The 12,253-nt window shown below is 37.5% G+C and overlaps 1 protein-coding gene across 2 annotated transcripts in view; it reads right to left on the bottom strand.

The window, feature by feature from the left end:
• The window catches only part of PDGFD (platelet derived growth factor D), a 244,702-nt gene that overhangs the window by 142,610 nt on the left and 89,839 nt on the right, over positions 1-12,253 (bottom strand). The window lies entirely within an intron of this gene.

Genomic DNA, 12,253 nt, shown 5'->3' with positions numbered 1-12,253 from the left:
AACTCTCATACATTGTCAGCAGGAAGACACAAAGGAGCCAACACTTTGGAAAATAGTTTGGGAGTTTTCATGTAAAGTTAAATATATACATACCACACTAATAGGTATTTATGCCAAAAATGACATCATAGTTCATAGCAGTTTTATCTACAGTGGCCAAAAGCTGAAAACACCCAAAAGCTCATGGGCATCTGCATGGATAAACAAATCATAGAATCTCCATATGATGGAAACCCACTTAGTAATAAAAATGATGAACCATGGGCATGTGCAACAACATGGACAAATCTGCAAAGCACGTACTGTGTGAAAGAATCTGAACAGACAAGGCTATGTACTGTATCATTCCACTTATAGGACATTCATGAAAAGGCAAAACTGTAAAGACAGAAAACATCAATAAGTGTCAGTACATGGTATTGGGGAGGTTTTGATTACAGAGAATCTGCCCCAAATTTTTTCAGGTGATAAAAACTTTTTGTATCTTGACTGTGGTGATGGCTACACAACTGCTTATTTTCATCAAAACTTACCCTGTACACCTAAGAATGGTATATTTTACTATGTGTAAGTAATACATCAACAAATATGCCTAAAATTATTTCAAAGATGAAAAGCATTTGGAGCTAGGAAATTTCAGAGTAGCTCTAAATAGTATTTATTTTTCTGAAGTTTTATTGACCTAGTTGTGTTCTTGAAAATATCTGACATTCCTGAGCGAATACAAATCCTAAACATTCCTAAACAATTATAATCTATGTATGTATCTTTTACTAAAAAAACTTAAAAAATAACTGTCAGCATTATCATTCCCATATATTTCTTAAACATACTTTATTATCCATTGTTTTGATCAATTAAGCACAAAGTACCTCTTTTACAGTGAAACACCTCTCTTGCTCTCCCAGGTGAAAAGAGCCCATTAAGTTTTAGCTTCACATTGTTACAATATGGTTGGTTATTCGAGTTGTCCCTGGGTATCAAGGGGGGATTGGTTCTATCACCACTACAAATACCAAAACCCACAGACTGTTCAAGCCCTTTATATAAAATGACATAATATTGCCATATAACCTACATATGCTTATAGGCTACATACCATGCCTACCCTCATTTCATTCCTGTCGATTCAGTGTGGGGCTTTGCACATGGCAAATTTAAGTTTTGCTTTCTGTATCTTACTATTTTTTTTCCAAATAATTTTGATCCATGGTTGCTTGATTCCTCAGACGCAGAAACCCACAGGTACAGAAGGCTGACTACATTTTTAAAATCAGTTAATTAAAATGTAGTTCTCTAATTGTTTTTCCAATTTGTGTTGTAAAAATTTCCACTTTATAGCAGTTTCCTATATGCTATACAATTTTTTTTTCTTCTGAGACCTTGTCAGCCCTGAAAGTACAAACAGCCCTTCAAGACTTTCAAGCAGCCTCCCTCCCTAATCACTTGCTGCTAGGTCATATGGTTTCACCAGTTTCTCCCCTGTGCTTCAGGGCATCCAATCCATTTCTGGGAGAGCATCCCTCTAACGTTTGTCTCTTCTACTAAATGAGAACAGAGATTCCAGTTATATATCTTCATTTGTCCAACTCTTAGCAAAGTGCCGAACACCTAGAAGGTACTAAATACAAGTGTGTTTTAACGAATCATCTGAACGTCAGTTGTCATTATACAGTATGGGAGGTGTAGCCCCTGCAATGGATTGGCGTGAACAGGAGATAGCTCAAGGAAAGAGTTCAGAATGAAATGGTGTTTGAAGGACAACAGACTAAATCTTAATTAATTTTCATTGCCTGCCATTTGTTTCTTTTTATAAAGGGACTGTGTCATCCCCAAAGACCTACTCATGGAGGGTAGTGTCAGAAACATGAAGTGTTAGAGCTGCAAAGGACCGCACAAATCCACTACATTATGAATCACATTTTGACTCCATCCTGGCACTGTCACTTCCAGACCTGTGCTCTACCCAGATCAGCAACCCAGGAGGCTCCATGTGTCCAGGTGCCCTTGGGTGTAATTGTACCTTTCAGATCTTACACATGTAGGATGACTGTATTCTGACCCACGTGGCTTCCTCCTCCAAGGCCAGGTTTTGTCATCTCCTATAGACCAGATGATCATGGTTTTCTGGGTCAGATGACTGGCCCAGAAGCCTGGAGGAACACAATCCTGTGTATACTGGGCACAAGTACCCATCCAGGTGAGATGAGTATAGAAGAGGTATCATTAACTCTCTCCCAGTGCAGGGATGGGAAGGACTGAAAGATTGCCTCAAGTTTGCTAATTCAGACCTAGTTTCACTACCTGTGGTTAAATTCTGTGAAGACCAGTAACAAAGGAGAATTCTGACTGGCTTACTAGTATGGATTCCTATACACACTTCCACATTTCCAGCTTATTAGCAGGGTAACATATGGTTAATACTTATTTATTACATGAATGAACAAACCTACTATGTGCCAGACTCGTTTCAGGAATCACTTTTTTATGATGGATCGAGGTATGCATTTATTTAATTTAATTAATTCATTTATTTTTAGAGAGGGGAAGTCAGGGAGAAAGAGAGGGAGAGAAACACAGATTTGTGCGAGAAACATGTATCGGTTGCCTCTCGCATGCCTCCACCTGGGGACCTGGAATTCAAACCCAGGCATGTGCCCTGACTGGGAATTGAACCCGTGACACTTTGGTTTGCAGGCCCACATTCAACCCAGTGGGCCACACCAGCCAGAGCTAAGTATGCATTTTTGATATGTTTTAAATTGAGAATTTCTGGTATTTTGTTGCGTCAAGTAATTATAACTTGAATATCAATATGCTGAATCTCGGGTAGGTACTGAGATTTCCTATCCCAGTGCGACTCAAGCTTCTGTATGCCTCTATGTTCTGTTCACATTTATCATGTTTTATAGAATGGGTCCTAATTGAGACTCCATTCTCTTTAATCAAAGCTGAGCTTTTCTAAGGCAGAGAGGTGGGAAAAGGGAAATTTTTCAAAAACATTTTGTTTGGGCCTGGGAAATAAGGGTTAGCAACTGCGGACTCCGCCTGCCGCAGTGACAGGCAGCCAGGTCCCAGACAGCTCCCAGTGTTGCTCCGTCACAGGAAGCTAGCATTCCAGTCAGGACCACGGGCCAATTCTCCCTGGGATGTTTCTCATTCTTCTTGTTTTTGGCTACAGAAAAGGTAAACTCCTCCATCTGTTCTTCCCTTGTCTGCCATCTGATTTGGTTCTGAGCATCTTTCATCCGTGACTCCACTGAATAAAATAGCTTATCTGAATTCAAATAAATATGAGAAACTGTGCAATCGATGTTATAAACTTGATCTGAAATGATCCATTTAAGTTTTTAACTGAATTATTTTTGTTAGATTGCAAAAATTTCCATGTGGCAGCTCAATACCTCAGGATAGCTTAGAAATAAGTACTTACATCAATTAAATATGCTTATCCACCCACTGAAATCCTCAGTTTATTACTTGGCATACAAAAAGAATAGATTATGTTACAACAAACATCCTTTAAATGGTTGTGATTTAAAAAAAAGTAAATTCAAACCTGTTTTCTGAGGACAAGGGACATATTTGAAAATGCATATTAAGGGGAAAAATCAAAAATGTTTTCAATCAGATTAATCACTATTATCCACAAAAGACATTAATGAATTTGCTGATCAGGTACGCAGGCTTCTCTAGAGGTACAGATACAGAGATCTGGCAGTACTATTAATTTTATCTCCCACGTATTCTTAGAAAACTCTGTAAACATCTGCCATCCCTGAACATAGAACAAAACAAAACAAAAACCCTATAATTTCAAACTTCCATGTATTTAGGTTAAACAACTACTTTATGAGAAGCTTCCCCTGAGATCCAGGAAACTAGGGCAGTTGCCCCAGGCTCTAAGCTTTGAAATTGACTAACAGACATCCCCTCAATAATGCTGTTAAATATTGCAGAATGAGGGTAGACAGTGGTGGCAGGCTGCTGGGGCTAAGAAAGGTATTGTTCTCCCAACTCAAAAGATCTTAAGATCGTTAAATGCACATACTCAGGAAATAGACTCCAGCATTATCACCAACATTATGTAAAACGAGACTTCTCAGCAAGTCCTTTAATTATTTGTCTTTCCTTCCATGCTGTTTCAGATGTTTGTGTGTGTTTGAGAGAGGGGAGGGGAGAGAGACAGAAAGAGACAGACAGAGAGAGCGAGAGAAAGAGAGGGATCTGCAGTCATTAGAGGATTCTGGGAACATTAATGAATCACAGACTCCTCATCCTTAAAATTTAAGTGGATTTTTTTTCAAACTGCTAAACCTGGCCCCATTAAAAAGGCTATGTTGCCTGATAGGGTGGAAGAAGACGCAAGTAGAATACCAGTGAGGGAGGGAGAGGAACACAGAAAGAAGGACATTAAAAAAATGTAGGTCCATTTCTCGGGGCTTTACTATGGTAAATGGTGGAAACTGGATTGGTGTCCAGGCAGCTGGGCTTCAAAGCCTTTACTTTGAATCTGCCCCATTCAGGCTTTGTACCTTAATAATATCCAAAATGCATCCTTCTTGGTCAATTTTAGTATGTGTTTATAAGGCAGAAAATAGCATAGTGTTGTCCTTTCCCACTGAGTTCAAACACTTCACAGATACCACCTACAACTGACCATGTTGACATGTTGACTTTATTCATTAAATTACCATGTGATAAATACCTTGGCTGGGGTTACAAGGCAATCCAGTGGACGTGCTGAGGAACATACTGTACGACTTATACTCCAAGCCATTTTTAGACAGAAGCCTAATGCACTACAGAAGCACATGGGAACAGTTATGTAACTGTCCTTTCTGCAAAGTAGAAATAATACCTCCATAGGCAAAAGACACAAAAGCACTTAAGATGTTCAAAATGTCAACAGAGTACATAAAAGAGACAGAAAAAAGCACTTTCTATGACTTGGGTTTTATGTCCAAGAACATTGTTTGGATGTTGATGAGTTTCGAATATTGTATTTACAAAATGAACAAGGCAAAAACAACAAAACAAAACACAAAACACAAAACACAAAAGGAGGCAAAAGAAAAATAAAATGGAGGAAGGGAAGGAAATAACACAGGAGTGCACATCATTCCATGTGGAGACATCACTCTGGACCATCTGTCATGTTCCTGTTACACTGTATTTTCACATTTAATCCTGTAAACATGGCCTCTCCACACATTGCATATTTTAATTTTGCCTTCAGACTGAGGCACTGTATAACTGCTCATGCTACAAGTTAATAGAACTAAAGTTAATATAAAATACAATTACCAGAGAGCTAAGTTTTGAGCTCAAATGTTCATTTCTTTAACTTATTCAACTGGTTCAACAACTATTGTTCTACCCTCATGCCTTACTAAAGGTTTACAATTTTTAGAATTCCTTTAGCATTAAAAGAATTTCCATTATGGGGCATGGAATTTTAAACTACTTATACACATTTCTTATAAAAAAACTAATCTAAGAGTTACTGGCAGAGAAATATAAAGTAAGAATAGAATACAAAACTTTTTAAATGGAATTGGCTTTTAAAATATGTGTCACAAAAATTGAAGTCATGAAAAGCAAGGAACTGTATCCAAGATAACTCTATCCAGCAAAACTATTATTTAGAATGGAAGGGCAGATAAAGTGCTTCCCAGTAAGGTAAAGCTAAAGGAGTTCATCATCACCAAGCCCTTATTCTGTGAAGTGTTAAAGGGAATTATCTAAGAAAAAGAAGTTAAAAACTATGAACAGTAAAATCACAACAAACTCACAACTATCAACAACTGAACCTAAAACAAAAACAAAAACTAAGTAAACAACTAGAAGAGGAACAGAATCACAGAAATGGAGATCACATGGAGGGTTATCAGTGGGGATGGGGAGGGAGAATGGGGGAAAAGGTGTAGGGAATAAGAAGCATAGATGGTAGGTAGAAAATAGACAGGGAGAGGTTAAGAATAGTATGGAAATGTAGAAGCCAAAGAACTTATATGTATGACTCATGGACATGAACTAAGAGTAGGGAGGAATGTTGGTAAGAGGGGGTGTACAGGGCAGAGGGGAATAAAAGGGAGAAAAAATGGGACAACTGTAATCACATAATCAATAAAATATATTTAAACAATTAACTGGCAATTGAAACTTGTTCATTGTCATTCCTAAATAATTGAATTCCGTGTGGTAGGGACTATGTAAAATGTAACAGCTGAATAAAGCCCAATGTGTGTGTAATTCTTTGTTCTATCTCCTTTATCAAAATGCTATGAAGAACTATGCTCAAATCATTATGAAGCATAAAATCCTCTATATATTTTGTACCTTGTATATTTGCTAGAACAGAATTTTGTTAAAGTGCTAGAAACATTTTATTCTGTCCTGAATAATCTACAATATATTGTTAATAAACTCTGAAGAGATGGGAAAAACAAATCACTTTGATCATCAAATAAAGTACAGAAATGGTGAAATACCTGTCCTTTTTTAAACATTCTAGATAAATATTTAGCTGGTTAACTAAATGTTTTTATTTTCTATCTGGAAAATATGACATTGTACATACAATTCTCACAACCTGACAAGATATGAAGCTGAAAGCGGCTCATGGTTGAAACACAGGAGCAGCAGCAGGACCGCTGCAAATGGAGGGAAACAACTTCCCTATGAGAGCGGTTACCTTCCTCAACTTCCAGAGGAAGTTGATATTCCCTGACAGAAATAGAACCACGACTTGTTAAAAATCAGCTAAAATCCTTTTTCAAGATTCTATAAATAAACCATAAATAACAAAACCATAAATAAAATTTTTAAATACTTGAAAAAATGCTGGTTGAGTTGGATTGGAGGTTATGTTTTGTCATATATGGTTGTAGAGTTAAAAATAATCAGATGTATCAATAGATAAAGACTACTAACAGTGCATATCTTTCAGGAATTGATCTTGGGTCTGGTCTTACTCGTGTAAAATCTGAAAAGCAAGCACTCAGTAAAAACACTGAATGAGATGACACAAACACTGTCCAGTAAGTTTCAGATGAGTAAAAAGAAATATCCCTATACACAGTAGGCAATAAACTAATTGAACTCACACACAGAGATATCACAGTAAAAAAAATATTTGGATAAATTAATACTTGCTATGTTCCTCAGAGTTTATAATGAAATGGCAAGGGTATCTGGAGCACATTTTTATGCATAACTCAGAAGGAAGTGACAGCAAATATCTGGTGTCACTGTGCACATGCTGGGCTCCATCCACACCACAGGTTGACCCCAGATGGTATTCACAAAATTCATATGATCAAATTATACTATGAAATTCCACTTACCCTTTGCATATTAGAGTGAGTGACCACAGAACCAGCTCAAAAAAGCCCTGTCCTGTTTAACGAGATACTGAGTTGCTTTTCAGAGACAACAAACCAAAACCACAAGTCACGTAGCCAAAGCACACATGGAGGAGACAACTTTGACTTCCAGCTGCAACTGGAACCAAGGTCTTGCCTCTTGTCCCCCAGCCTGGCTACACACACAAACACACACAGGGAAGAAAAAAACTAGATCAGAACCTGAACACTGAAACCCTTTTAGAAGCTAAGAGTCCTGTTGTCCAGGAAGATCCAGGGTTGATGCCCCTTTACCATAGATGGCCAAGCTCCAAGGTCCTCCCATTAGGACTTGTCCCACTAACACCTCCACATGCCTGTTCCCACCTACACCCTTAAGAAACCCACCCCAAACCCTGGATCTGGGAGTTCAGGATTTTGAGCATTAGCTTCCTGGGTGGTTCCACCCCTAGTAAAACTGTCCGTTTCTCTCCACTGCAGTTCCCGGTGTTAGGTGTTTGGCTCTTCTAGTGCTGGGTGGATGAACTCTGTCCTGCAACATTAGCCCCCAAATTCCCCTTTCTTCAGATCTTGAAGTACTGATACTATCAAATTCCAGGAGAACTTTCTTTGTACATCTCCAAATATTTATTCTCCCACCCTAAATTGTATATTCTATTCCATCTCACAGTTACTGGGGACAAAATAAGGATCAGCCACTGGGCAAGGTGCTGGCTGGCAAGGGTAAGTGCAATACAGAGATGATGTGCCTCATCTCAGGACTTTGAAGTCAAGGATTCTGTCCTTTATTTAGTCTTCTCTCTGGAGTATACACTGAATTTATACAAGTACTGTAAATGAAATAAAATGTGTGTATTAGTGCCATGTCAGCTGCCATGATTATATACACATATTCAACACTTCTCTAGAAATCAAAAATATCTTAAACTAAAGGAGATATTTCTATATGTGGGTACTATGGGAAGTTACACAGATTTTCTTGAGGCAGCATCAAAAAAGATCCTGTGTCATTTCCAATACACTCTGAAAACCATTTCTTTTCCAATAGTAAGTACCTGCTAAATGTTTCTTAATGGATTAAATAAAGTTCTGACAATATAAAAAGCCAGTTGAAAAGTATACTAAGCAATGCTTCTTTTTTTCATATATATTAAGTAAGCAAGCATAGCTCAAAATTAAAAATAATTTTATTGGGATTCAATCAAGTTAAACACACACACACACACACACACACATACATCTTGAAATTCTATTAAAATTATTACCAAATGTACCATGAGAAATCTCCTGATTACCCATCAGTCACATTTAAGGCTGGGAGAAACTCGGAGGTCTGCCAGGTGCACTGTCTCCTTTAGCAAAATAGAGTGATATTAGATTTAAGTAGGAAAACAGAAATTTTAACATATTTGAAAGATAAATGTCCTCTGCTCATGCATGTGATTAACTAGAACTAAATGAATTTTTAGCATTGAATTTCCTGCGGTCTCCTTTCTTTGATCAACTAAAATATTTTGAGTACATAGAGCAGTTCTGATCATCTGGTATCTTCGGCAATGGCAGATAAGGAAAATGTATTAAACCTGAGTTAATTAAAATGCTTTAGCTTCAGTTCTTTGGTTATTTCATGGGAATAATGTTAATAAGATTGCAGGGAAGAGAGAATTACTTGCATGAGGCCGCCACAAACTGTTCAGTTAAATGAAAGAGAATCTTGTGTTATCACACACTTAAATGTTTATATGTTAAAGGATCAGTTTCTTTTGCATGTAACTGTTTTTAACATATGAGATCAGACAGCAGCTGGTTTGATGGTATCTCTTCTCCATTTAGAAAACTGAGGCCATAATAATAATGGTAACACTGTGATGCTCTAGCTTATCTGGTGGAATCACACCCATGCCCTATGTGGTAGAGATCAAAATTTGCATTTCAGACATTATGTGCAGAATCAGTATTGGAACCCAGATTTTTTGTGATGAACCACCGAACCGTTCTGCTTCTGGCTACTTTGTGCAGGCATGGACGCATGCTTAACCCCAAATAAAGGAATACTTTTTCATTAAAGTATAATCGCATGCTAATAACTTTTTTCTTCTTTTGCTGTGACTACCTCTCCTCATGTAACTTTTGTAATTGGGATTTAAAAAGTCTCAGGATTTCATTGTGTACACCCATGATTTGTTTTCAATGTGGGTCTGAATCTGAGTACAACTTCAATTACCCTCTCAAGTTCCCAATACATCACTAACACAAAAATCTGGGGGATATTAGTAGAGAAGTCATTAATTATGCACAGATTATAATTTACTAAAGTGTTGTGCCTTCAAAAGTTTGTGCTTCTAGCAATGACCAGAGACAGACAGCAGCTTATGCTCAGTGGATGCCTCTGTCAAAAACTGTGGAGCTTTGGCATACAGGGTTTCTTAGGAAAGACCAACCCTACTCACTTATACAAAGTCCCTTCACTCCAAAAGTAGAAAAAAGCCAAAATCTAGGGTGCTACTTAAATTGGACCCAACCAAGATTCTACTCTTTAGTTTAATATTGGTGGCAATTAGTAAAGATCTATCAAAGCCATTATATAGTTTTCTTACTACATAGGGTATTAAATTGGGATTGGCCAATGCTGATTAATTCATTAATTATATTGATGAGCAATGGGAAAATATATATTTATGTATTTTTGAATCTATTGCTTTTTCAAATATTTGGATATAATTTGAAAATTACAGTAATAGTACAAAAATTTAGGACTATGCTTCACAAATATTTTGACATTTTATGGCTTTTGCTTTATCCTTTTCTCACTTTTCCCTTTTTTCTTTATGTGTATTTATGTATTTTTTCCCTAAACTTTTTCACAATACATTGCAGATGCAATATACCTTTATTTCTATTGTATTTCACAATATTTTCTGAAAGCAGGAAGTTCTCTTATATAATCACAGTACAACTGTTAAAATCAGCAAATTGACATTGATGTCCTAGAGTTATCCAACCTACAGATATTACAAACTTTCTTCAATTTCTATGTGGTTCCAGTAACATCCCTAAGAGCAAATGATAACATGAGGGCATGCACAGCATTCAACTGTCATGTCTCTTTAGCATTTTATAATTTGAGGTCATTTCTAGGTCCTTCTCTTTCATGACACTGACATCTTTGAAGAGCACAGGGCAATTATTTTATAGAACAAGCATCAGTTTGGTTTTGTCAGATGTGTCTTCAAGATTAGATTCAGCGTGTGCACTTTGGTAGGAACCTTGAAGAAGCACTGGTGTGTCCTTTCCAAAGCACCATTATCAAGCTGCCAATTAGTCACAACTGACAACACCATTTTTTAGTATTCGGTTTAGGTGATGTCTGCTATGTTTTTCCACGTTAAAGTTATTACTTTACCTTTTATAATTAATATACAGCTTATTAAGAGACATTTTGAGACTATGTAAGCATTCTCTTAAGCTTTAATCCATTCCTTTTAGCATCCACAGATGTTTTTTGCCTGAATCAGTCATTACAAGGGCTGACAAATGGTGGTTTTCTAATTTCATTGCTCTTTCTACACTTATCATATGGCTTTCTACTGAAACAACAGCTTCTTCAGATGCGCTCACAAATTCTAATTTTATTTAGTATTTATATTATCTAATATCATATTTTTGACATTCATATTATCTCAGATTTGGCCAGGGGGAACCCCTTCATGTTGGTCCCTGTGTCTTTGACATGTCCCCCTCATTCTTTTAATACTCCCTTACCTTTTACCATACAAGATTTTCCAGGCTAATATCACACTGTCCCTGCCCCAGCCCTGGAGTCAGCCATTTTTCCAAGAAGCCCTGGTCCTATTAGCACAGAATGGTACAAAGAAACAAAGAATTGGATACTAAGTATACGTCATGGATTCTAGGCCTTTTCAGAAAACAGAGCAAGGGAACAGATGTATCTAGCTATCTATATTACAAGCCCTTAGTTCACACTGATACCTCAAATACAAATACAAAACCACTGTGTTCATTTTGTTTTTGCTTATTTTTGTGTTTGTGACTCTCTTCTTTAACAGCGAGAAAGTTGGCTCCCATTAGCCATAATATTTACTTATTTGCTTGATCATAACATGAGTAGAAAGTAGTTCCATAAGATATATGATAACTAATGCCCGATTTAAAAAATGTGTCACAGATTAATTTCATTAAAACCCTATCTGTGTATTCAGTTAGTGCACCCACACCCAGCGGCCCTTGCTTCGGCCAATGGGCCAATAGCAAAACTGGCATAGCAAAGGCATGAAAAATGCTTGCACAATTCAATTTCCTCTTTTGCACTCCTGTTACCACCATGACAACAAGCCTGAGCTAGATAGCAAAGGGATGAGTCCAGTAGTTCAGCTGAGTTGCTCTGAGACCAGCCAGTCTCAGGCAACCCAACATTTGGCCATAAATACCTGCCTGAGCCCAGCTGAAGACAGCCAATCCACCTCAGATCAGCAAAGGCACCCAGCTGATCTGTGATCTTGTGAGAACAATAAATGATTGTTGTTTTAAGCCTTTAATTTTTTTTAAAGATTTTATTTATTTATCTTTAGAGAGGGAAAGGAGAGAGAAGGAGGGGAGAGAGAGAAAGAGAGAGACATCAATGTGCGGTTGCTGGGGGCCATGGCCTACAACCCAGGCATGTGCCCTGACTGGGAATCGAACCTTCGATGCCTGCTTCGCAGCCCGCGCTCAATCCACTGAGCTACGCCAGCCAGGGCAAGCCTTTAATTTTTAAGGTAGTTTGTTTATTGTAGCAATGGACAACTGAAACAAAATGCCTACAATTTCCTTTAAGAGCTTTTAAATGTTTCTTGGTGTCATGATCTTAAAAATGCCGTGCTACTTCC

Source organism: Phyllostomus discolor, chromosome 6 (assembly GCF_004126475.2).
Source record: "Phyllostomus discolor isolate MPI-MPIP mPhyDis1 chromosome 6, mPhyDis1.pri.v3, whole genome shotgun sequence".
Lineage (NCBI taxonomy): Eukaryota > Metazoa > Chordata > Mammalia > Chiroptera > Phyllostomidae > Phyllostomus > Phyllostomus discolor.
The sequence above is the reverse complement of the archived record's forward strand: the minus strand, read 5'-3'. Positions and strand labels throughout refer to the sequence as shown.